Source organism: Sinocyclocheilus anshuiensis, unplaced genomic scaffold, assembly GCF_001515605.1.
Source record: "Sinocyclocheilus anshuiensis isolate Anshui unplaced genomic scaffold, SAMN03320099.WGS_v1.1 scaffold152, whole genome shotgun sequence".
NCBI classification, from domain to species: domain Eukaryota; kingdom Metazoa; phylum Chordata; class Actinopteri; order Cypriniformes; family Cyprinidae; genus Sinocyclocheilus; species Sinocyclocheilus anshuiensis.
This window is the reverse complement of record NW_015555781.1, coordinates 2,690,302-2,714,257: the sequence shown is the minus strand read 5'-3', so window position 1 is coordinate 2,714,257 and position 23,956 is coordinate 2,690,302. Positions and strand designations below refer to the sequence as shown.

At 35.8% G+C, this 23,956-nt stretch overlaps 1 protein-coding gene and 1 long non-coding RNA gene across 2 annotated transcripts in view; one reads left to right on the top strand and one right to left on the bottom strand.

Annotated features, from left to right (window-relative positions):
* The window catches only part of LOC107674633 (protein sidekick-1-like), a 370,868-nt gene that overhangs the window by 229,298 nt on the left and 117,614 nt on the right, over positions 1 to 23,956 (bottom strand). The gene's annotated exons all lie outside the window — the stretch shown is intronic.
* LOC107674634 (uncharacterized) lies at positions 18,799 to 19,500 on the top strand. Its single transcript, XR_001632519.1, has 3 exons — positions 18,799 to 18,937; positions 19,037 to 19,156; positions 19,292 to 19,500. It is a non-coding gene; the product is annotated as an uncharacterized LOC107674634 (long non-coding RNA).

Below are 23,956 nucleotides of genomic sequence, written 5' to 3'. Positions count from 1 at the left end.
GGGGGCGAACTGTCTAAGGTGGAAAATATCACAATTAGAGACAAAAGATTTGCAACTGCACATTCTCCGCGCAAAGCAAAGAGTAAAATTTCCCCACTTAGCAACGAGAGTAAATAGCAATAAGTGTAGCATAATTATTGACACAAAAGCAGCAAACTCATAAAGGCAGCAGTGAATCAAGTGTTGGAAAAAGAGACAGAAGAGGAGGATTTATTGTAATGGCCTTTTAAAGGATTACCAACAATAAAGCGGTCACGCTCAGACCAATGCTCTTCCATTACAGGATTGCTCACAGACACAAAACTGCTTAAACTGAGCCTTTGTCAATAAAACCAAACCTAAACATGCTCACACAGCCTGGAATGGTATATACAGGGAACTGAGCACTAGAGGTCAAAGATTGTATACATATATATATATATATATATATATATATATATATATATAAATAAATAAACAAACACAAGACCACCCAAGATAATATAAATGAAACTGCATCTAATAAATAAACAAACAAAGAAAACAGATGACAAGTTTCTGTTTAAACTTTACATTAATAAAACTGGAAAACTAAAATTTTAGTTTTATTTCTTACTTTATATTAAAACTTAAAATAAACAAACATATTCGTCTTGCTGTTGCTCGTATTTTTCAATAAAAATTTCTAAATAGCCCTTAAAAACTAACTGTGTATGATAAACTTGTTTTTATAGGATTCATGATAAATTAATTACACTTTTCTAATCCCAAATTAAATGAATTTAGTCTGAAGCCAGCATGCACTGTAGGAAAAGAATATTGTAGAAAACTGGAAAAGGTATGCTGGTTATTTTCTGCCAGGACGTTTGTGTGAAAAAATGGGTAAAAAAAAAAAAAAAAAACTATAAAAAAAAAAAAAATGAAAAATCAATGCGGAAAATTCCTTTATATAAACACAGTACATTGTGCCCTATTTTTACGAACTGTGAAATAAATTCATTTCCTATCTATTTTCTAAATGCATGTTATTCATCTTATTGTGAACAATTCCATGCGTGTTTTTCTTTTCTTTCCATTTTTTTTCCCCAAAAAATTTTAACAAAATTTGATCTTCCAATGAAATGACAGACTTCTCTTTGATGATGTATGCTGGACTTCTCCAATCATTTAGTTGGCAGAAACCCCGCCTCTTTCTTACAACTGACTGTGAGCTCACATTCAACTCAAGTCCCTGTCCTACTTTTTTTTTTCTCTATATCAATTTTACTTGGATGTACGTCTCAATACAGAAAAAAAGATCTGTCGCTACTTCTGTTTCATAATTTTTTCAGATTTTCAAAACTACTCATAAAGAAAAGTGCGGCACATGATTTTCAGTGCACAGTCATGTCCCCTTTACATCTGTCACATGAATGTCTGGCATGATAACAAGGGAACCATGACAAGTTCTAAACCAAATTAGTTTTTGACTTTCAAATGAACCATTGATTTGCATAGGAAGCAGGAGGGTTAGGCCAACAATACCTGAAAAGCTAAATGTGGAAATCTTTCATTCAGTCTCACGCTGTGTCTTTTCAAAGCAGCAAAATGACACCTGAAAAGAAGCGGCGGTCATTAACTGTTCATCTTGTTAATGAGGTGTCTTATCTCACAGGATCTTTTATTAAACTGGCTAGTGCTCCATTTGGATACATGGCCTGTAACCTGTGGCACTAAAACATTGTACCTCACTCTGGCTCTCTCAGGGCATCTGGAAGAAAAAAAAATAATTCAGGCTAGTCTGACAGAATTACTGATTCAGTTCAATCAATGGTGGCCAGCCTCACCTTCAGACTAGAGTTATTACCATGTCTGAGGGATCTGAGATGCGTTTGTCACATTTTCTCAGTTGACATCTGTGTGTTATGAGCGTGTGGCAGAGGAATGTGCTTAAACTATTTTTCCTGTGGCAACTCGTCCCTTGAAGCATTTTAAACTAGCCACATAACCTTTATTATCTTATAGCTGTATACTGCATTTTTGTAAAGCTGCTTTGAAACTGTATGTATTGTAAAAAGTGCTATACAAATAAATTTGAATCAAAATTTCTGATGGCTTCAGAAACACAACAGATAGAGGAAACCCTCATTCATTCATTCATTCATTCATTCATTCTATCTATCTATCTATCTATCTATCTATCTATCTATCTATCTATCTATCTATCAAATTAATTTCTTTGATTTAAACACATAGGTGCCACCGCTCTGTTGTTCCTGAGCTATTGGGTATTTATTTATTTTTTTTCAAGAAATTAATATTTTTATTCAACAAGGAAGCATTCAATTGATCCAAAGTGACAGTAAACACTATTACATTATATATAAAAAAAATCTATTTCAAATAAATGTTCTTTTGAATACTCTGTTGATCAATACGAAGTGTTTTGTGAGCATATAAAAAAAAAATCAGCATATTAAATTTTTGAAAGATCATGTGACACTTAAGACGTGAAAAGACTTCTTTAAAAAATTAAATAAAAAAATAACTATTAAAAAATCTCACTAACACCAAACCTTTGAACAGTATATATTAATATACATATCATATCATACTTAAAAGCAACAACAACAAAACAACCAGGCATTAATGACCTGCCGTGTCTCTCTTTTGTTCCTGAGCTTTCTGGGTTCTTCATGCTTCTTTATTATGTCTCACTCAAATAGTTATGAAAAATTCTTTCATTCAGTCTCACGCTGTGTCTTTTTTCAAAGCAGCGAAATGACACCTGAAAAGAAGCCTGGCGGTCATTAACTGTTCATCTTGTTAATGAGGTGTCTTATCTCACAGGATCTTTTATTAAACTGGCTAGTGCTCCATTTGGATACATGGCCTGTAACCTGTGGCACTAAAACATTGTACCTCACTCTGGCTCTCTCAGGGCATCTGGAAGAAAAAAAAATAATTCAGGCTAGTCTGACAGAATTACTGATTCAGTTCAATCAATGGTGGCCAGCCTCACCTTCAGACTAGAGTTATTACCATGTCTGAGGGATCTGAGATGCGTTTGTCACATTTTCTCAGTTGACATCTGTGTGTTATGAGCGTGTGGCAGAGGAATGTGCTTAAACTATTTTTCCTGTGGCAACTCGTCCCTTGAAGCATTTTAAACTAGCCACATAACCTTTATTATCTTATAGCTGTATACTGCATTTTTGTAAAGCTGCTTTGAAACTGTATGTATTGTAAAAAGTGCTATACAAATAAATTTGAATCAAAATTTCTGATGGCTTCAGAAACACAACAGATAGAGGAAACCCTCATTCATTCATTCATTCATTCATTCATTCTATCTATCTATCTATCTATCTATCTATCTATCTATCTATCTATCTATCTATCAAATTAATTTCTTTGATTTAAACACATAGGTGCCACCGCTCTGTTGTTCCTGAGCTATTGGGTATTTATTTATTTTTTTTCAAGAAATTAATATTTTTATTCAACAAGGAAGCATTCAATTGATCCAAAGTGACAGTAAACACTATTACATTATATATAAAAAAAATCTATTTCAAATAAATGTTCTTTTGAATACTCTGTTGATCAATACGAAGTGTTTTGTGAGCATATAAAAAAAAAATCAGCATATTAAATTTTTGAAAGATCATGTGACACTTAAGACGTGAAAAGACTTCTTTAAAAAATTAAATAAAAAAATAACTATTAAAAAATCTCACTAACACCAAACCTTTGAACAGTATATATTAATATACATATCATATCATACTTAAAAGCAACAACAACAAAACAACCAGGCATTAATGACCTGCCGTGTCTCTCTTTTGTTCCTGAGCTTTCTGGGTTCTTCATGCTTCTTTATTATGTCTCACTCAAATAGTTATGAAAAATACATTCAAATAACCAATCTTGCAATCGTATTGGGTCATGATTTTTGCATTCCATCAGCACAGATGGAATAAACGGAAAGTCCCAATGCATTTCTAATTAGCGAGCATAGTACCCATTCATTTGTCAGTGTAAGGCTCCACGGCCCCAGGGGGATCTCCTCGCATTTTACAGCTTATTGAAATGAACCTGCTGAAATGGCAGCACACGGTCACAGACAGTCAAGTCAATTGACGACGACGCTTTCCTGAGCCCACACACATATTTGTTCTGGAATTCTTTTTTTGTGTTCTCCAAAACAAGTCTGATCAAAGTCACCCTGTTGAATATTTCCAACACTGAATTACCGGTGTCATTTTGCATCTTTCTTGAATTGACCCATAAACACATATGCATAAATGACCCGGCGTGACACCTCGCCTCTGCTGAGAAGCACAAACCCTGTGGCCATCGTGGGTCGACAGTCAGGGGGCATTTTCACGCTCGACTGGGTCAGCGCTTTGACTTGATTGGGTCCAGGGCCACGTGACTCGTGTGCCGCATCTGCCTGATTTGCATGCTGACCTGGCGTGGCTGTGGGCTCCTGTCTGAACTCTCACAGCATCTGTGCTGATGTATGGAACTGCAGGCTCCCCAGGGGCGATGACTTATTCTGTGCATTCACATTTGCTTCCTGCAAAGCACCAACAAACTATTTTATAGTACATGAGCCGTAGACACCAGCAGGAGAAAAGACCTGGACCTAGCCAGGAATACTGCTGCATGAAAACTCAAATTCTGAGTTCAGAAAGTCAGTATCAATTTGACCATTAAGTTTAAAGGCCAAAGTATACTTCGTTTTTTATGCATATGTAAAAAGTCCACTTTTTTCCATCTTCTCCGCTCTAGCTTGTACCTTATTGTACATCGCTTTGGATAAAAGCATCTGCTAAATGCATAAATGTAATGTAAATTGTAATGATGTTAAACTTAACTAAGCCAAGCAACCTGTGTTGGCTTTTTTACTTCATAGACCCTCCATCCAGTCCTTGACCCATGGCAGTCGCAGTGGTCTCGGAGCAGGGCACAGGTTGTGAGGAAGCTAAACTGTCTTAATGCATTGGCTGTCATTCCTCCTCCTGGTCATCTTTAATTGTGTAAAGTGCCAACCTAAAGTTCCAGCACAGCAGATCACCGTGAAAAAGCTGTTAACGGCTAATCACACACTCTTGAGTTCAGCACTTCGTGCTTTACACACTAATTTTATTCAGTTTGGTGGCTGACCTCCCTGTTCTCCATTGTGAACAGCAACAAAATTATATTTTAATAGACTATGAAACTGATAAATCTAAATTGTCTAACAACATTCAAAAAAAGCAGATGTAAACATGACATGCATCTTTGATATTTGATATTGATAAATAAATGATGAAATGTTCTATGTCGATTCATATTATTCATACATAAATAATTCTATAAAAATAATATGTTTATTAAACCCCCCCCCCACACACACACAGATATACAGTGGGTACGGAAAGTATTCAGACCCCCTTACATATATATATATATATATATATATATATATATATTCATATGTAGTTAATATTTTTTTAATTTATTTGATTATTTTTATATTATAAAAAAAATATAAATAAAATAATATAACAATAATGAAGATATTTCTTTAGTATTGTTACATTATTGTTATATAATTATTTGATTTATACTAATAATATGAAGTGTTCATAAATATTTTATTACAAATTATTGTGTGTACATATCAAATAATTATATAAAAATAATATGACATCATAAAACTATTTGTTATATTATTTTATATAAAAAATTTAAAATAACATGCACATATACACATAAATATATTGCTTAATAAACTATGTACAAAAAGTCACTCAAGGCCATGTGTCAGGGATTTTAGCATGGCCTCTCACAAACATAGATTTAATATACTTTCCATTATTAACGAACAAACTACATATTTAATACTATGCATAAATATCTCTTATAGGTTTCCTTTGATCAAAAATTGCAAAGCCCAGCTCAGACATCATTTAGTAAGATGAGATGAAAGCCATTAAACTGGTACCAATCCTTCACTTTTGAGAGTATGACACCAAATGCCACAAAACAGAGATCAACTAGAGGACTGACTGATGCAATATGAAAACGTTCCTCTATCACCAGACTTAAATGGCCTTATTCCCCAGAGACATCTGTGATTCTGTGAAAGCAGTCTCTAAAAATCAGTAAAAAATGGCCTTCATATTTCTGGCGCAGTGCTGTCATCTTTCATGACAATTCCGGCCTGGCACTGATGGAGTTGCATGCAGAATGAGGTGGAGCCACAGGACAACACGCTCACCTTGGACAGGATGCAATCTGTGGGAATTATTGAATTATAGTCAAGTATTGTCAGGGTTTCAACACCACATGCATTTCAGCTTGACCAAAATCTCGTCACAAAACCATCAGATGGGCTGGGCGATCAGCCAAAGCACAAGTTTAAAGAACCCACCACACTCAAGTAAATCATCTCATGGGATTTCAGTTAAATATAATAATTATTGAAAAGCCTGTCAGCATGTGGCACATTCTTTCATTGAAAGATCTGTCTGTTCTTTTAACAAATGAGTACCTGCACAAAATCTCTTTTTAAAGCCATTAAACCCATTAGTTACAATAAGACTTTATTAAACTGTTCAGATACAGTTAACAGCAATAAATCAGGCTTGTTTTTTTCAAGAGTAAAACATTCAGTTTCTGATATTAAAACTGGATATCACTTCAAATTAGAGAACTATATGTTTCTCCGACTTGACAAATGGAAGCAGGGACACAAGACTAAAGGCCTCAACCCGTGAGACAGAAGCAACCCAGCACCAGTACATACATTTAACCTCCAGCACCAATATTCTACTCAGAGCAACGCTTCGACCTTGTGTTGATGAAGGAACTCCTCTCTGCCGCCTGTGCTGAGAATTGTACACAATGTTACGGTAATTGGCCAACCGACTGGATCAATGTTTGTACCTGGTAAAGTTTTTTTATTTCTTGGTGTGCTTTCAAACTTCAAGCCGCAGGGAGATTTTTCTACTGTTGACTTAGATGTAATACAGTACGCATAGAATTGTGTCGTTCAATAAAGATGGGAAAAACAGAAAGGTTTTATGTGGCTCACATTTCAAAATGTTGAATACTTAAGCCACAACTTAAATGATTAATTCACCTGAAAATGAAAGTCGGCCATCACACATCACAGCTTTCAAGCTGAGAAACAAACAAAAGTATCAATAAAGAATCATAAAAAAGATCTATATGACTTGTACACTATTTCAAGTCTTGTGAAGCCATACCACCAGCCGTTTCTCAATACCAAGTAATACCAATGCCGGTAATTCTGCAAATTGAACAGCAGCGCACTTGATAATGTCACTCAGCTCACCTTGGCTACTCCGGTTATCCTTACTGTTTATATATTTACAATAAAACAAAATATGATATCAAACACCACTGCCTCTTTTCGTTTTCATTTAAACATATTAATAACCACAAACATGTGGTTCAGGCAATGCATACATTCTTGCCTGAAAAACTCTTAAAACTACATTTCATGTCACAATAACAGTAATATTTTGAAAATTATGCAGGTTTTCTCCTCCGCAATTAACACTAGCTTGAAATGCATTCTGGGATACCTGGCTGCCTCAAGTTCACACAAGTCACCTCTTGATGTGTCCTCGATAAAAGGGGCGGAGCAAGAACACATCCGGGGATTTGAACTGTACTTGGCTAGATGTGAACTTTGAATTGGAACAGAACTTAAAACGACTGATGACATTTCACAAAGTCCACAAGAACACAAGTACAGACCAGAACACATATTGAGAAACGGCTATCTCTGTGTGAGAAACAGGCCTACATTTTTAGGGCTGGGTTTTGACACAAATTTCACGATTCGATTCGATTCGATTCTCATTCACAAGCTTTCGATTCGATTCGATTCCATATCGATTATTTTGGATATATATCAGGTACAGTACTTGCCAAATCTTCTCAAGGAAACAAAATCTCTCAACTAATGCTGTAAAATATACATGAGAGTCATTTGGTACTACATTACTATTATATTGAAGGTTAAAATTGACTGATTTGTAAGCTATAGCATACAACTGTTAAAATTGCACAATGAAGTTTTTAAAATAATAAAGTTACAATTACATAATAATATTTCTACTTCAATTCATTTTTTTTTTTATATAAACATTTAAATGGTGGCTGTCATACAAAACTGATGGATTTATTCAAACATAAATTAAACATAAGAACAGTAAAAATGCTAATGAATATGTTATATGGTGCATATATTTAGCAAAATACCCCTCTGTACAGTTTATTTTTCTATCTGACTAATGAGTTTATGGTCACCGAATATGTTTGTTTCTGAGGTAAATGTGACGTTACGTGACATTGTTTACAAGCCGTTATATTGACGTCTTTGCGTGGCTGAAACACTGATTGAGCGATTACATGAGACAGGATACAGATTGTAAAGTTGTACTCTTTCTTTTAACTTATCTTCGGATGTTTAGTCATGTTTATTTTGTGCTGAAACTGGTATTAATATGGAGGAGATGTGCCTCGCACTGCCGCCTCTGTTGAACTGAGGTGCTACAGTGATCTGTCACTTCACATTAAACAGCGGCAAAATGGCATTTATTGTTTGAATACTGCAATACAATGGACATAAATTGAAACCTGGGACTTTGTTTCATATTAAAAGCACCAAAGCACAATGCTTATTGCGATTTATTGGATGAGAAGTGTACTTCAATGTTCTGTCCATTAACTGAAAACAGACTAGACTAATTGATTCTTGGGATTTAAGAATCGATATCGTTCCGTAAAAATGAGAATCGATTAATATCGAGATATCGATATTTTTTACCCAGCCCTACTAAATTTAATTAATCCTTTCAAGCAACACATTTCACTAAAAAAGCTTATTGGGTTTTAAATTAAAGTAATACACATACTGTTGGAAAAAAACAACCTTTCATGTTGTGGTCGTACCAATGCACATACATGACAGAGTGCAGACCAGTGTACAAAGATCTTTGGTTGTGACATATTTCTGAGAAACAGCAACATACTGTTGTCTCTAATAAATATGAATGCAAACGTAGAAAGGACTTTCCAGAAATGAGCAGCTGGCCATTCAAATTAGTGTCAGAAATGAACTTCTTACCAATTTTCATGACCATTTTTACTTTTATCACTTTTTTTTCCCAACTAAAGCACATAAACACTGTTTGAAAGTTTTATTTCAAACATTTTCAATATCAACAAATAAATTCTTAACATGAATGTTTGATTACACAAATATTTTTAATTGCGTTTGCTCTGCATTCATCAGCAATGAATTTGAAACCTAATCTAATCTAAAATGACAGATGCTTGGTATCAGCAAAAGCATTCAACTGGACTTCATGCAGAAAACAACAACAAAATACAAATAAAAAATAGAGGAGTTAACCAGAATGAGCATCAATTTGGCTACAATCTGGGGCTTTCGTCACAGTAAAATGAAGTTAGCTATGAAAAAAGCTTCAGTATCATTTGTTTCCAGACGCCTCTTGGTTGGATATTTTGCATTTTATGTAATAACATCCATTTTTAAGTATCTAAATACTTTTTGTGTCCAAATACATTTCTGTTAAAATGGTTGGGGTCTGTATAACTTTTTAGTATGTTTGAAAGAAGTTTCTTATGCTCACCATGGCTGCATTTATTTGAAATACAAAAATCACCCTTCAAAAATCATTCCAATATGCTGATTTGCTGCTCAAAACATTTCTTCTTATTATCAATGTTGAAAACAGCTGTGCTTCTTAATATTTTTGTGGAAACTGTGATACTTTTTTCAGGATCCTTTGATGAATAGAAAGTTCAAAAGAGAAATCTTTTGTAAAATTATAAATGTCCTTAATGTCACTTTTGATCATTTAAAAAAATATTAATTTCTTATTTTAAAAAATCTTACTGACCCCAAACTTCTGAACTTCTGAACCCCAAACTTGTGTTATTTTGCTACTGTGCTACATGAGTAATGCTGTTTTCTCTTATTCTTAATTTTAAACACAAGCCCTGGCATTTATAGCCTGTATTTCCCATATATGTCTCCCCACTGGAACACATATTAAATCAATAGCACTAGAGAGCCAGTGAGTTACATGCGGCCTACAGGATAAAGCAACCAGTTCTGCATGAGGTGGCACCTTGCCTTCAGTCTCTGCTTAGCTCAAACACAAATCTTCTCTGATTTATACACCTGTGCAGACTCCCAAAATGACAGCTGCAGACTCTGGGAGCGAAAGCTCCGATGGTCTGCGTTTGCCCGCAACCCATCGTTTGACGAATGAGCCAAGACTGCAGCCTCACCTTTCATTTCACAGCCATTACATTTCACCAGGCTCACTCGCAAACTCTGAGAATGACATACAGAGGGGTTGGACAAGCGCACTGACCTCCCTGTTCGTACGGCATTTGCTTTTGCATTCTTTGAACCCTTTCCTCTCCATCAAATCTGATCAGGCACTTTCCAAACCGAAGCAGCATTCGGTTGCAGCTCTGGGGCCGGTGTGCTTGAGCAAGGAGAATGCAGGCACCGGAGGCTTCATCACTAATGGGACGAGATAAACACGACTGTGGTGAAAACCATACAAGCCTGGTGGGTCTTAATACGAGATCACAGTGAGAAAGCCCGAGGCTAAATGGTATTTCAAAGGCACATCAAAGTCTTCTCCCAGGGACCGCTGCCGCAAATACCCCCAAGTCAAACTACGACACAAGCACAATATCGGCAGCCCCTGAAAGAAGTCACATAACAGCACGAAACGCAACAGGATCTGACATTCTGATGGTCTGATCGCACATTTAATATAATGTAGGATCCACATGCTCCGCTGCGAGATGCGAAAATACTTGTGCGAAAAGTTTTTTTTCCATCCTATAAATGCTATAGTTTTGTTTTGTCAAGTGAAGTAAAGGAAAATTGTGTTTTTTTTGCTCAGTATTTTCAGAAAATGCTTAGCCTAAAGCTAAACATTAACATGTCAGTTGTCATTAACATTATTATATATAACATTAACATAATTAAATTCACTAAAAAGTTAATGAATTAACATTTTAGCTTCATAACACCCAGACCGTATAATCTATCTATCTATGTATTTATTTATTTTGGGTGGGGCCAGTGAAGATTTTGTAAAAATATGAACTACAGGCTTTATAAAAAAACAAAACAAAACAAAAAGTTATTTCTGAGCACTGCATATCCTTTGTGCAAATGAATAGAGAAAGGCTGGCTTATTTTTCCAGGATGGTCCCATGTGTTCACGGTGTGGGATGCTCCTACAATGCTAAACACAACTGACACATCCTGAAAGAATCTGAAGTAAACCTCTCATCACTGCGGACACAGAGAAAGTAAACAGCTGTGCATGTTTGATTTTAAACACACACACACACACCCTTACACAGGTGCACACACACACAAATGTACACAGAAACACCTGTTTAAGGGCACAGTCTGCTTTTTAATGCTCAATGTGAATATTAAAATACCATCTCTGATCTCTTGCCTACACAAACCATTCATTTCAATAATGTATGCCTGAGGGTTGACTTTTTGAGAAATATCTCCGCTTTGCCCTTTGACTCCCAAATGCCTTAAAAAAGTGCACAGGTCAATATGAAGCCCTGTGTATATTTTCTTTTAATCAGGACTTGAAATGTTGTGCCACGTACAATAAACAATTTCAGTCACCCACAACACTGAGCCCATTCAGAAGATTAGATTATGATTGGTTGGTCCCTGAGCTGGGCTTGTTGACAGAAATGTGGTCCCTTGCAATAACTCACAGTCATGGGGGGAAACCATCTGTCTAAGGAGGGGTCTGAGTTACACCTGCAATATGCTCCCACTCTCAGCCGGCCATGACAAATATGAAACGCAACTATCCCCTCGCCACAGAGCCTGAGCCCCAGAGTAAATATGAGACAAACAAACCAAATCCACTTGTTTTATCTGCTGAAAGAATACAAGGGTACCGGAGCCACATAGAGTACTTCAGCGGAGCAAGTCACTGCATGTTATGTGGCGACAGGACATGATTGAAAATGCCTCGGTTACGCCCCAACTATTTTAACAGCTGAAAAGAAACAATGCTATGGAAAAGCATTTGTACTCAGGGCTCATTTTAGCCTTATTAACACTATTCAGTTCAGTCAAGAAAGTACTAAAAACCACCAAGGTATATTGGACATGTTCTTATATCAACACATAAAAAACATGGATGGGTGGATAGCTTTATATCTGACAGTGTGACTTTATTCCTCATTATTTCACTTTAAATCTCACAAAGAAACCTTACAGAACATCTCACAATGTGACTCCCAGTATGTCTTAAAATGACACTATTTCTTATTTTAAACTAATCTCACAATTGCTGTTATTATTATTTTTATTCTGAGGAAGAAACAGGCTTCCATAGAATTGTCAATTATTTTATTGCAGTACTTGTACTGGCAAAGTTTAAACCACTTCCTGGAGTGAAATGTTTGATTGACGGGTGAGTGGGCGGTCCTTTACTGCTGAATGAGACATTTATATTACAAATGTGATGTGATCAAATGCCTTTTCAACTATCTCTAATTGTTGTTTGAGTTACAGGATTACAAAACATTTTCGCACTGTTCACTTGTGATCGGATCACCCAAGCCGGGGCCTGAAACAAGGTCAAGGAAACAATGCACCATTTGATATCATCATGGTAAGACCATGATACTGTGTTTTAAGGGTTAACTGCTTTGTGCAAATACAAAACTTCTGTATTGATCAGACTGTCAATTATAAGAATTAAAGTTCCTTTACGCTATTTAGTTCTGCATTTCATTCAATGTGCTAAAAGGGCTGCAACAGCCAATATGTACATAAAACTGCAGAGATGTAGAAGGAGAAAGGAAATGCAAAATATTATGATGAGAGAGTAAAGAAATGTCATAAATTACTCCAAATACACGCAGATAGCACAATATGTTAAAAATAAATAAATAATAAAAACCTACTATGAACTAGAGGTCTGCTACCTGACCCAAATTTGATGGGTCCTAAAAAGTCCAGAGGTTTTGGGTCGGGTTTGGTTAGCTTCTGGTTGTCTTTTCTGCTTAAGAAAACAATATATATTTAAAATATAGTTTTATAATTTTAACACAACATGTTTGCGCATGTTCTCTCGCTCGCACACTCTCTATGTCACAACACAACAGATGGCATGCACACCTCTTAGTGAACAATGAGCAATATAAAACTAAAAATTAGCAAGGGAGAACTCATGATGACAAAGCATGTCATGGAGGATGAGAGGGATCTGTTGGGTTGATGAGATAATAAGAGGAGAGTTTTCTCATTACTCTCAAGGCTGAACAACTTTGCAAGTTGCAGCAGCAGAAAGAAGAACTATAGAGCAAGAGTTCATTTGGACTTACTTTTTATCAGACAAGGACAGTCACGGCAATGAAACCATTAACATTGTATTCATTTGGCAGACGGTTTTATCCAAAGTGACTTAACTGAAACCATTAACTGTCAATGCAGTTCTTTATTTGAGCAAGTAATTGTGCAACAATTTCTGTTTTCAAGAAGTTTGAGTTCCAAGAGGAATTTATGAGACTCTTTATGTAACTTACATCTGTTGGTCATTCAATATATATATTTTTTTTGGTCATTACGTGTTATTTTCTCTTTTGCTCTTGTGTGCTAAGGGAGTCATTGCGCCTTAATGAAACTGTTTGTTTCAACCCAATCTCATGAGAAAACAGTGATTTTATGAATTGATGAATTCTCATGAATTTGTACAATTTGATGTACGAAAACGTACAAATTAGACCAAACAGATTAATATGAATTTGCCAAAATGCAAAATAATTATCACTTGCCATGAGACAGTTACATGCAATCCTGAAATACAGCATACTGTGAAAAGTTAGTTGCTGTGAAAAATTTGCAGTACAGGTAGGGTCAGGTTGGGTAAACGGTACAGACTGGGTTCAGGCTTCGATCTGAAGCCCATTGCACATTCACATTCAGTCATATAACAGCACTAATATCTGTCTAATAGACTGATCCCGATGATAAACAGCCTGTATGAATCCCAGTATGGACAGAATCATTTTCTTGAAAATGACGTAGAATATTGCGTCTTATTATTCCGCTCAGCTAAAAGCAAGATTGGGACTGGCAAACTGCCAGGCATTAAACATGACCTGTAATTCTCGCTGCCCATGATGTGAAACCTGGCAAAATAATAGCATGAAAACTGAGGATTCTTTCTTCTGCGACAGTCCAAATAAGCTGTTATGAATATGTTGGAAAAGCAATTTGCCTTGATCATAGACATCCTCTGCCGTAATCTTCCTTTAGACGAGAAGAGAAAAGAAGAACTGGATTAGTCATACTCTCGTCAGTTAAAAACTGATTACTTGATTGATTCGCACTATGGACCCCAGTCACTTATTTCGTTCTATGACAGAGGTGAGAAATGACAAAAGTACTCTATAATTATCCCAAGCTGTTGCCATGCCAGCGAGATATTTAAGCACCTTCCAACCCAACCAAACACGCACAGTGCACATACATCTATTAAAGTACATGTAATAACTCCTATCATCTCTACATTTGTTGTGTTCTCATATTGTGTGGCAGCTATTGAAAATTGACAGAAATCATCCTCGGCTGTCACTCAAATTTTTTATAATTTTTTAAGACATAATGACTTCGGCCTGAAAGACATTTCCTTCAGGTTCAGGAAGGTCTTGAGCTTCTACTGATACAGATGAAATATTGACTCCCATATTCATGTCCTTGCCTAAATATTTTTCAAATGGATGTCCAAAAGCTATTACAAATTAATTGAATAAAAATGATTAATTAATAAAATTATTCATTATTAATGCGACAACATACTTCAAGTGTATGGATTTCCTTTATGCCCTTTAGTGAAGTAAGATAGCCGTTCCCTCAGATAGAACAATCTGTATTTACACACACTGATTTAAAAAAAAAAACATTTCACTTCGTTTTTTTTAGTTTTCCAAAAAAAAAAAAAAGCAATTAATTTCCCTTCAGAACGACTTGACTCAGGGTGCCAACAAACTTCTCAAATTAATATATTCCACATTAGTAGTACATGGTTATTAACTATTTATAAGGAATTAAGCCCTACGGAAATTCCAAAAAATAATTAAAATAATTATTTTGGAAAGGAAATAGACTGTTTGATAAGAAAACTAATAAAAAATTTTATAAAAAGAATAAAATGTTTAACATGCTAAATAGGCAGTCTAAGTGCATTCCTTAAACTAACATACAGTAGAACAATACTAGAATTCAATACTATTAGGGCCAAACAATAGCTATGTTTCCATCCACCTATTTTTATGCACATTTTGGATTATCGCATAAAAAACCGCTGGATGGAAACGCTAAATTCTAAAAATGTGCATAAAAAACTTATCCGCACAACTGAGTAGGATAAACGTTTTATCTGGATGGAAACGGTGCTTTATTCGCAAATGTTTTATGCGATATTCCAGTTTTGCTCATAAGTTAAATTTGCATCTTTGGATGGAAACATAGCTATTGACATGCACCTTTCTTATTTTCTTAAAAGCAGCCCAGTCATCCTGCCTCTGACAGGACGGCATTGCCAAGTCACTTCAAAAAAACTTTTAAAGGGTTGTAACTCTTGACTCATCTTAGTGAAGGTGTCCGTTTGAATATGATCAAAGGGATGTTTTAATCTCCTGCCGAAAATGAGTGCTCCTCCATGTCAGGCGGACTCAGGAAGCCACCTGCGTGATGGATGATCTGAGCTGTCACCTACCCGTGGATGATATTAAGGGACAGTGGCCTGCCAGACACACAGCTGCTGCTTAGCCTCTACATAGACCTGTCTACATGAAACAGCTCTCTAACTCTCTATGGGACCTGTGGTTTAGAGGAATGCAAGTACAATGTTTTGGCGCATGGCAATTTGGACTGGTGCTGTGAAGTAAGCAGATGAATGAACTGCAGAGAGCCTCGGCCCTCATCAACAGCCCTGGGAAAATGATAATACTTGCAATGCACCGGAGTGTAAGAGGCAAGAGACAATGAGGTGATGATAATGAAAGTTTCACAAATCGCAAGCGAGCATTATGTCCTTAAACCTGTGTCATGATGAAATGCTCAGCAGACTAAGCCTGTTTGATCACAGAACTACATTTTTATTGTGAATCCAGTTTTCATAATTATGTTCACATGTAACCGAATCTACAGTGATAGAGGCTTCAAACAACAGCTCAGATTATTATAATAATTTTTTAACTTATGAAAATGTATTTACTTACTCTAACTTACATGACTGTTCAAAAATTGGACAATACTTTTTTTTTAATGAATACACAGTAAAATCAGCAGTGTAATATTTGCAGTGTTAAAAGTTATTAATTCCCAAAGAGTTGAATTAGCTACCTACAGTGTTGAACAGTACTCGTGTTCAGTGTTGTTATATGGTGTAATTTCACTTTTACACTAAAAGTGCGGAATAAAAAAACCCGCCGAATTGTCTGGACTCCGACCTTCAATGACTGCTGCCTCGGGAAGCGACGACGCCATTTTTTCTTCAAGCGACCGAGACGGTAAGTTGGATTGCTTTTCTCTTTATAAAAGTACACATTATCAATAACATTTTTGTTGATAATTTTACTCAAAATATGATTGGTGGTGAACACATTTAGAAATTACTAACTGCGCGTGTTTGTGTTCGTGAGGTGCAGAGATGTAACGTTAAGTTACAGAAGAGTGTGAAAGTTTCTCATGCCGGTTCTATTTCCTGAAAAAAGGTGATTAATGTTATGTGTAAAATAACTTTTTGGAATGTGCTTTATGTTATAACTTATATATGCTTTTAGCTTCTTTCATTTTGGTTCGCTTACAGATCCTCTCGCCTTCATTCCCGCCCAGGCCTGGTTTTACTACGAGTCTGGCACTGAAGTCTGAAGCAGCCACATTTGGGCGGTTTTCTTCTCAAATGAGAGAATTCATCAAATGGTAAATTTATATTTGTTTTTGAAAGCATTGAGTGTGGCGTTGGTAATAGTGGGACTGTTAAACATTACACGCTAACAATTTCGTTTTTGTGACGCATAACACCGTGTTGAAGTGTCTGTCTCGCCCGCTGCAAACGAGCAATCTTTCTGCAGACAGAGCTGACATAACGCGGAACATTTACCAGTCATTTGATTGACGTTATCTAATGCAAAACTGAAATTAGAGAAATTCCATTCGAAATTCCATTCGCCACAGGCTTAACGTTAAGTGTGAACTGCGTAATCTGTATGTTGCTTGTTCTCAGTGCTGAATATCATGTCTGTCATGTCATCATATCTGCGTCAAGACACAAACGCACTAACTTACCATCAAGTTTTTCTTATGACAATTACGTTTATGCAAGCATCGTGAAAGTGAGTTAAAGGTACGTTAAACTGTAAATCCGTCAGTCTTTAAATTTCCTTCAGTGCCCACTGGCAGAGCATGCAGATACTTTAGCTTACTAAACCAGTCTTTATCAATTCATATGGCATGCTATTTTGGGTTAAATAATGTCCTAAATATTTCTAGATATACAAAGTTAAGTTTTAATGGAGAAATATGTCTGAATCTATCTGTATTTTCTTTTCACATTATAAATAATAAATTAATAGTAAGATAAATTCTTAACACATGTTAATTTATTCTAATGTAGTACACTGTTCATTTTAAGATGCCTTATTACTCATGTTCCTCATTAAAAATTATACAAATGTATTTAATAATCAGATTAAATAAACACTTAAATTGTTTCAGGCCTCCATTTGAATATTGCACAATGTTTCATTTAATTGACCCTAGAATGATGTAAAAAATAATAATAATAAGTTTACGATTTGACACCCGTATTATAGACAGTTCTCAGCATACTCAAAATTAGGGGTAATCACAATTATTTAACCATATTTACATTACATTAAATTACTGAAATAAGTGTTTTTTTATCCTTTTTCAATGGAATTGGCCCAGACTTCTGCAGTGTCAAGTGAATGAAGCTCCTCTCACTTAAAACGCACAAATGAATATGAAAAATTAAAGTTTAACTGGGCAGGCACACAATATCAGCTTATGTTCACACCTGGACTGAATTTACTAATTATTAATTTAAGATATCAAACTTCAAAAAGATAAATGGTTAGTTGACCCAAAAATTAAAAATTGTCATTATTTCTCGCTCTCTGTCATTCCAAACCTGCAAGACTTGCATTCATTTTCAAAACACAAATGAAGACATTTTAAATGAGAAAATGTCCTTCCATCGACAATCTACACAACTACCACTCTGATACTTCAAGAAATTCATAAAGAGATCATAAAACTAATCAAAATGAATCGAGTGGTTTAGTCAAAATTTTCTGAAGAGACTCGATCGCTTTACAATGAACAGATTAATTCTTTTTTTCACATTTAAACATTGATCAGGGAACATAAACAGAAAAACAGAAAATGGACTAAACCACAATACGTATGGATTAGATCTCTTTATGAAGTTTATGAAGTATCAAAGTGGTAGTTGCGTGGACTGTCATTCAAGGGACAGAAATCTTATATTCTAATATCTTCAATTGTGTTTCAAAGATAACAAAAGTCTTGGCTGAGTAAACTGATGACATTTTCATTTTTGAACTAAGCCTGTAATAAAATAATGTGGCCATATGCGTCACCCAAGATGCGTGCTAATGCCAGGTGTGAACAGAGCCACTGTGTGACTACACAATCAACTTTTTGATTATTGTTTTCTTTTTGAGATATTGTTGTCATGAATTGTTTTTTTCTTTTTTTTTCTTTTCAAGAAGCCAAGTTCCTGGCTTCTCCCAAGACCTTCAAGGACCCAATTGACCTCGGAATCAGCTGTAAAGGAGGATGAAACCGATGTCTAAGGTTAGACTATATTTCAGAATAAGATTATCTATATTAATGCTTTATCTATATTCTGTGTTCATGCATTTTTTTGCTAAAGTTGTCATATCTGTTATTTAGAATGGGACAGCGATATTGCATCAATTGGTCTCCTACTTCATTTGATTCCACCATCACCACAAGACTGCAAGGGACCTGGAAAAATGTCGTCCTATCAAGCTGAAAAACATCTTCAAAAAGGTACATTTGGACATTTCTGTCACTACCTATTGTCTGCCTCAAAATATTGCCAGATGGGTTGTATATGAAAGACTAATGTAAATAAAATCAGTTGGAGAGCTGACCTTGAGTGTTATTTTTGTCTTTGATCTGCAGGCACCAACAAGAAGAACAGCTTGATTGCATAGAAGAGACCACACAGCCATACCTGCTCGCTGATGGGACAACGAGGAACATCATTCATGGATGCTACACAACTGTCAAATCTACCTGTCATATTTGTTCATGTCTAGGTAAATTTGATGATTTTGTGTTTTATTAACTATTTTATGTTTCTGTGCAACACTAAATGAATGTGACTGACTAATTAACCTCTACACATCTGATATATGTTTTAAAGTTGCTACTTTGCCCATTTGTTAAATAAACGTTCAAATTTATACATCTGTCTGAAGACTCTTGATTTTATGTCTAATCTTGTACATTAACACCATACAATAGCATTTTTTTGTTTGCACTGAAATGAGTACTTTATTAATAACACTTAAAGGATTAAAACAACACCAGGGGTGTTAAATACCCCATAGTGTAAAATTTGAACAACAATAGCAAGTGTAACACTTTACACTTGGAGTGTCATTTTTCTACACTGTAAGGTGCTATATTAACACTAAAAATTCAACACTATGAACGGTGTACTTTTAACACTAGACAGATTGGGACCATATATAATCTTTAGTAGTGTTAAAATCGACACTTTAAGTGTTAAACTGACACTGCGTTTTTTACTGTGTACTTTTATTCAGCAAGGATGTATTAATTTGATCAAAGGTAACAGTAGACATTTTTATTTGACAAAGAAACTGACAAAGACATTTATAATGTTATACCAGATTTCTATTTCAAATAAATGCTGTTCTTCTGAACGTTCTATTCATCAAAGAATCCTTAAAAAAGTAACACAGTTTCCACAAAAATATTAAGCACTGGCAGCACAATTTTTTACATTTGATAATAATAAATGTTTCTTGAACAACAAATCATCATATTAGATTGATTTCTGAGGGATCATGTGACACTGAAGACAGGAGTTGAAAATTCTGATAAATATTCAGCTTTGCCATCACAGAAATAAATTACATTTTACAATATTATTTGTTATAAAATATTAAATTAGAATATGAAATATTTATTATTATAGTAGTATTTTACAATATTTCTGTTATCCTGTATTTTTTATCAGATAAATTCAACCTTGGTGAGGAAAAAAAACAACATTTTTACATATCTGTTTAAGGGTAGTGTACGTGTGTGAAATTATCTGTAATTATTTTAAATGAATTCAATTAATAATCATAAAATAAATAATTAAAATAAAAACATTCTTTAAAAAAAATGCATAACCCCCCTTAACTGCCATTTAATATCAAAAGAAACTGTTGGTTTCTTTAGTCTCAGTCAGAGCAGTCTCTTTCTGTTGAAATGGGTGGTTAATTCGTTTGAATAAACAGCAAAGTGGACCAGACTTTATGTTGGCAGTCAAAAGTCTGACTAAACGAGACAACAAAAGGGGAAAGCTTTCAGAGAGAAGAATGGGAAGTGTTAAATGAATCCACACATTAATAAATTAACCCAAATCCTTGAATACAATCTAGACATTGAGCATGTTTACATGCACACCAGTAAGCTGATAACTCACAAATATCAGTTTATTAAAATAACCAGTTTTCCCCGTTTACATGCACATCAGTAACCTGACAACGCAAGTAAGCTGCGTTTACATGACTTCATTAATAAATCAGGTTATTTCCCTGTAGTGACGTCAAAATATAATCATTTGAGTAAGCTACAAAATCAGACATCAGAAGACTACAGAGAACGGTTCGGACTGCTGAAAGGATTATTGGTGCCCCCCTGCCTACCCTCCAAGAACTGTATCCATCCAGAGTGAGGAAAAGGGCTCAGAAAATCACTCTGGATCCATCACATCCAAGCCATCTCCTTTTTGAACTTTTGCCTGTGGTTTATATTTATGCATGTGTATTTTATTCACATCTCATTTTTATTATCTGTGTGTTGTTGTTGTCTCCGTTTACTGGAAGCTTGTGACACTATAACAAATTCCTTGTATGTGCAAACATACTTGGCAATAAATCGCTCTTTCTGATTCTGATTCTGAATCTGATTCTGATGTCGGGAAACTTACAGCTCATATATTATCCTCTCATGCAGTTATAAATGCAGCATTGTGACTGAACCACTTCTACTGCACGAGATGAGAACACATTTTTATCATTTTCTGAGTCATGAAAAAGCTTTTGTGATATATTTCCTTCTTTCTTTACTGCAAGACGTTTGCTCTGTCTAGATGCGGTTATGCTTTCCAGTCACGTAACACACATACGCACTCCAATAAGCCGACAGAAAGCGGGTTATTGCGTTTACATGCCGTGCGAAATCGGAGTAAGAGGCAAAAAACTACCTGTTGCGACCGGTTTATGCTTACGCCGTTTATGACCTTACTCCGATAAAAGAAAACGGGTTACCGTTCTCATTAAACACGCTCATTAACTATATTCGGTTTTCTGGCGGCAGTCTGAGGAATTCTGAAATTAGAATCAGCCTCAGGTCAGTTACATATTCCTCTGGTCAATTCATTCATCAGCGGCTTATTCTTTGCTTCCTATTATTTTGCACCTAATTCCAAGGCATGTAAGTGTCTGGTTAGTGCTATGTCAGCCCCCTGCTGGGATCCTGTCAGACCACACCGAAGCTCTTAAATGAATACTGTATTACCACTGTTTTCGCCGTAGGGTGCCCCCACGACACCCGAGCTAGACGAAGGCAGCCAGCACGACCCCTCTCTCCAGCCTCATTAATTACTACATCACATCCCTGCCTTCCACTCCTGTGCCGAAGGGCCCCTACCGGCAGCTCATGTAAAAGAGAGAGCAATGGAAACATCACAGAAAACTCCCTCAAATACCCAGGAGGGTCTTTCATGCCAGTCAAAGGACAGGCAAAGCCATGATAAGACCATCCCGGAAGAGGATAGGGAATACTGTTGATTTAGCTATTTCCTGACTGATTTTTTTCACACCGTTCACTGGCCTCAAACACCTTCTGCTCTGCCACTGTAATCGAAAACAGAAGAGCCCACAGGAAGTGGCTCTGGGAACTGACCAATCGCTGCAATCGTGAACACACATCCTGCTTTTGGCTCTCACGGCCATGTATTGATCAACAGCCAGCAGATGAAGAGTATGTTGGAGCTTCAGAGACAGAAAAAAACAATCAAGAGGGGGGAAAAAACTGGGATTATTACTCTCAGCATTTCAGGACACCTCAGGCAGTGATTTTCTTCCCTCACAAACTGGACTTTTACTGTGGATAGGAAACAAAACAAAAACTAGATATTATTCAGTAGTAGCAGTAGTAGTAGCAGCAGTAGAATATCCATAAAGCATATACTATTTTTAGTCTTGTAATTATATTACATTATATTATATTATTTGCTTAGTTGAGACAGGCTTTGTTTACAATTTAGGATTGGCTGTAATTAAATCTGATTCATTTGCTTAGACATTGTCTTCAATATCCAATGTATGTACTTGTACATCAGTTGTTATAGTAACAATGTAAGAGTTAGCACAATGGCAATAGACTTCGTCATACAACAACTCAAAGTAGCTGTTAAAGTGAAAAAAAAGCCAAATAACTGGAAACGCTTCTCTACTCACGTCTATCATGAAACCTCACTGAACTCACAAGACCCAACAGAGAGCACAAGCAGCTGAGGGATTTTACACATTTATGCATACAGTATGCTATACTGTGTCGAGAAATGCTGAGTCATTCACTCATTCAATATTCACTACAGTTGTTACTACATAGTTATATGAGAAAAGAGCAAATGAATAAGTGCACTCAGATTTTCAGACAGCATTGTACCATTTGTATTACATTCTACATTTACATGTTTAAGCGTTGCGTTCCAAATGATGAAACGACAACTCTTATCTGACCGTTCAGACTGAGACTACACTTCTACACAAAAGGCAAAACACAGTAACTACACATTTTGCCAAAACTGATTTAGGACTGAAATCAGGTTTTTAAAGACACATTCACATTAACAATAGTATATGTCTATTGTCAATTGTGTCAAAATATGTCTATTGTCAATAGTGTAGAGATGCATGAACCACCGCTCACACAGAAGTCAAACCAAGTATTCTTTTGGTTAATGCACGATTATGCGTTTTCCTATTGAAATGACTGGATTCCGCCTACAACACTTTACCGAGTCACTGTAAACTTTGACCGCACCTTCAGTGATTGTGATCTTTCCTGTGACACACACTTGGCTCAACTGTGCTCATTATTATACAAAACAAGTGTGAAAATAGATATCCGTTCAATCCAAAAATGTTGAATCCATTTCTCTCACTTTCAGTATTGGCAGAGTTACTGAATTTTGCATGTTTGGCGAACTGAGACGAATCAGATTTTAATGTCTGTGCGAGCAAAGCCACATTCTTCTTTAAAGCCCAAAAGCATGTCCCCTCTCATTCTAAAATTACAAGCTCTGATTCACTCATTTTTTCTTGATTCAAGTCTGTTATTCGCACAGTTTGCACAGACATCTTTTAATTCAATTAGCTTTGACTCAGCTGAGAGACATATGTTCATCTATTGGAGTGTGGCAGGGCTTCAGACATATGTGCCAGGGGAACAGACAGCACATTTGAATATTTGTGGCCACTATTCCTCTATGTTGAGCGAGGTTTCATGAGAGTACCGAGGTGCGCGAGAAACAAC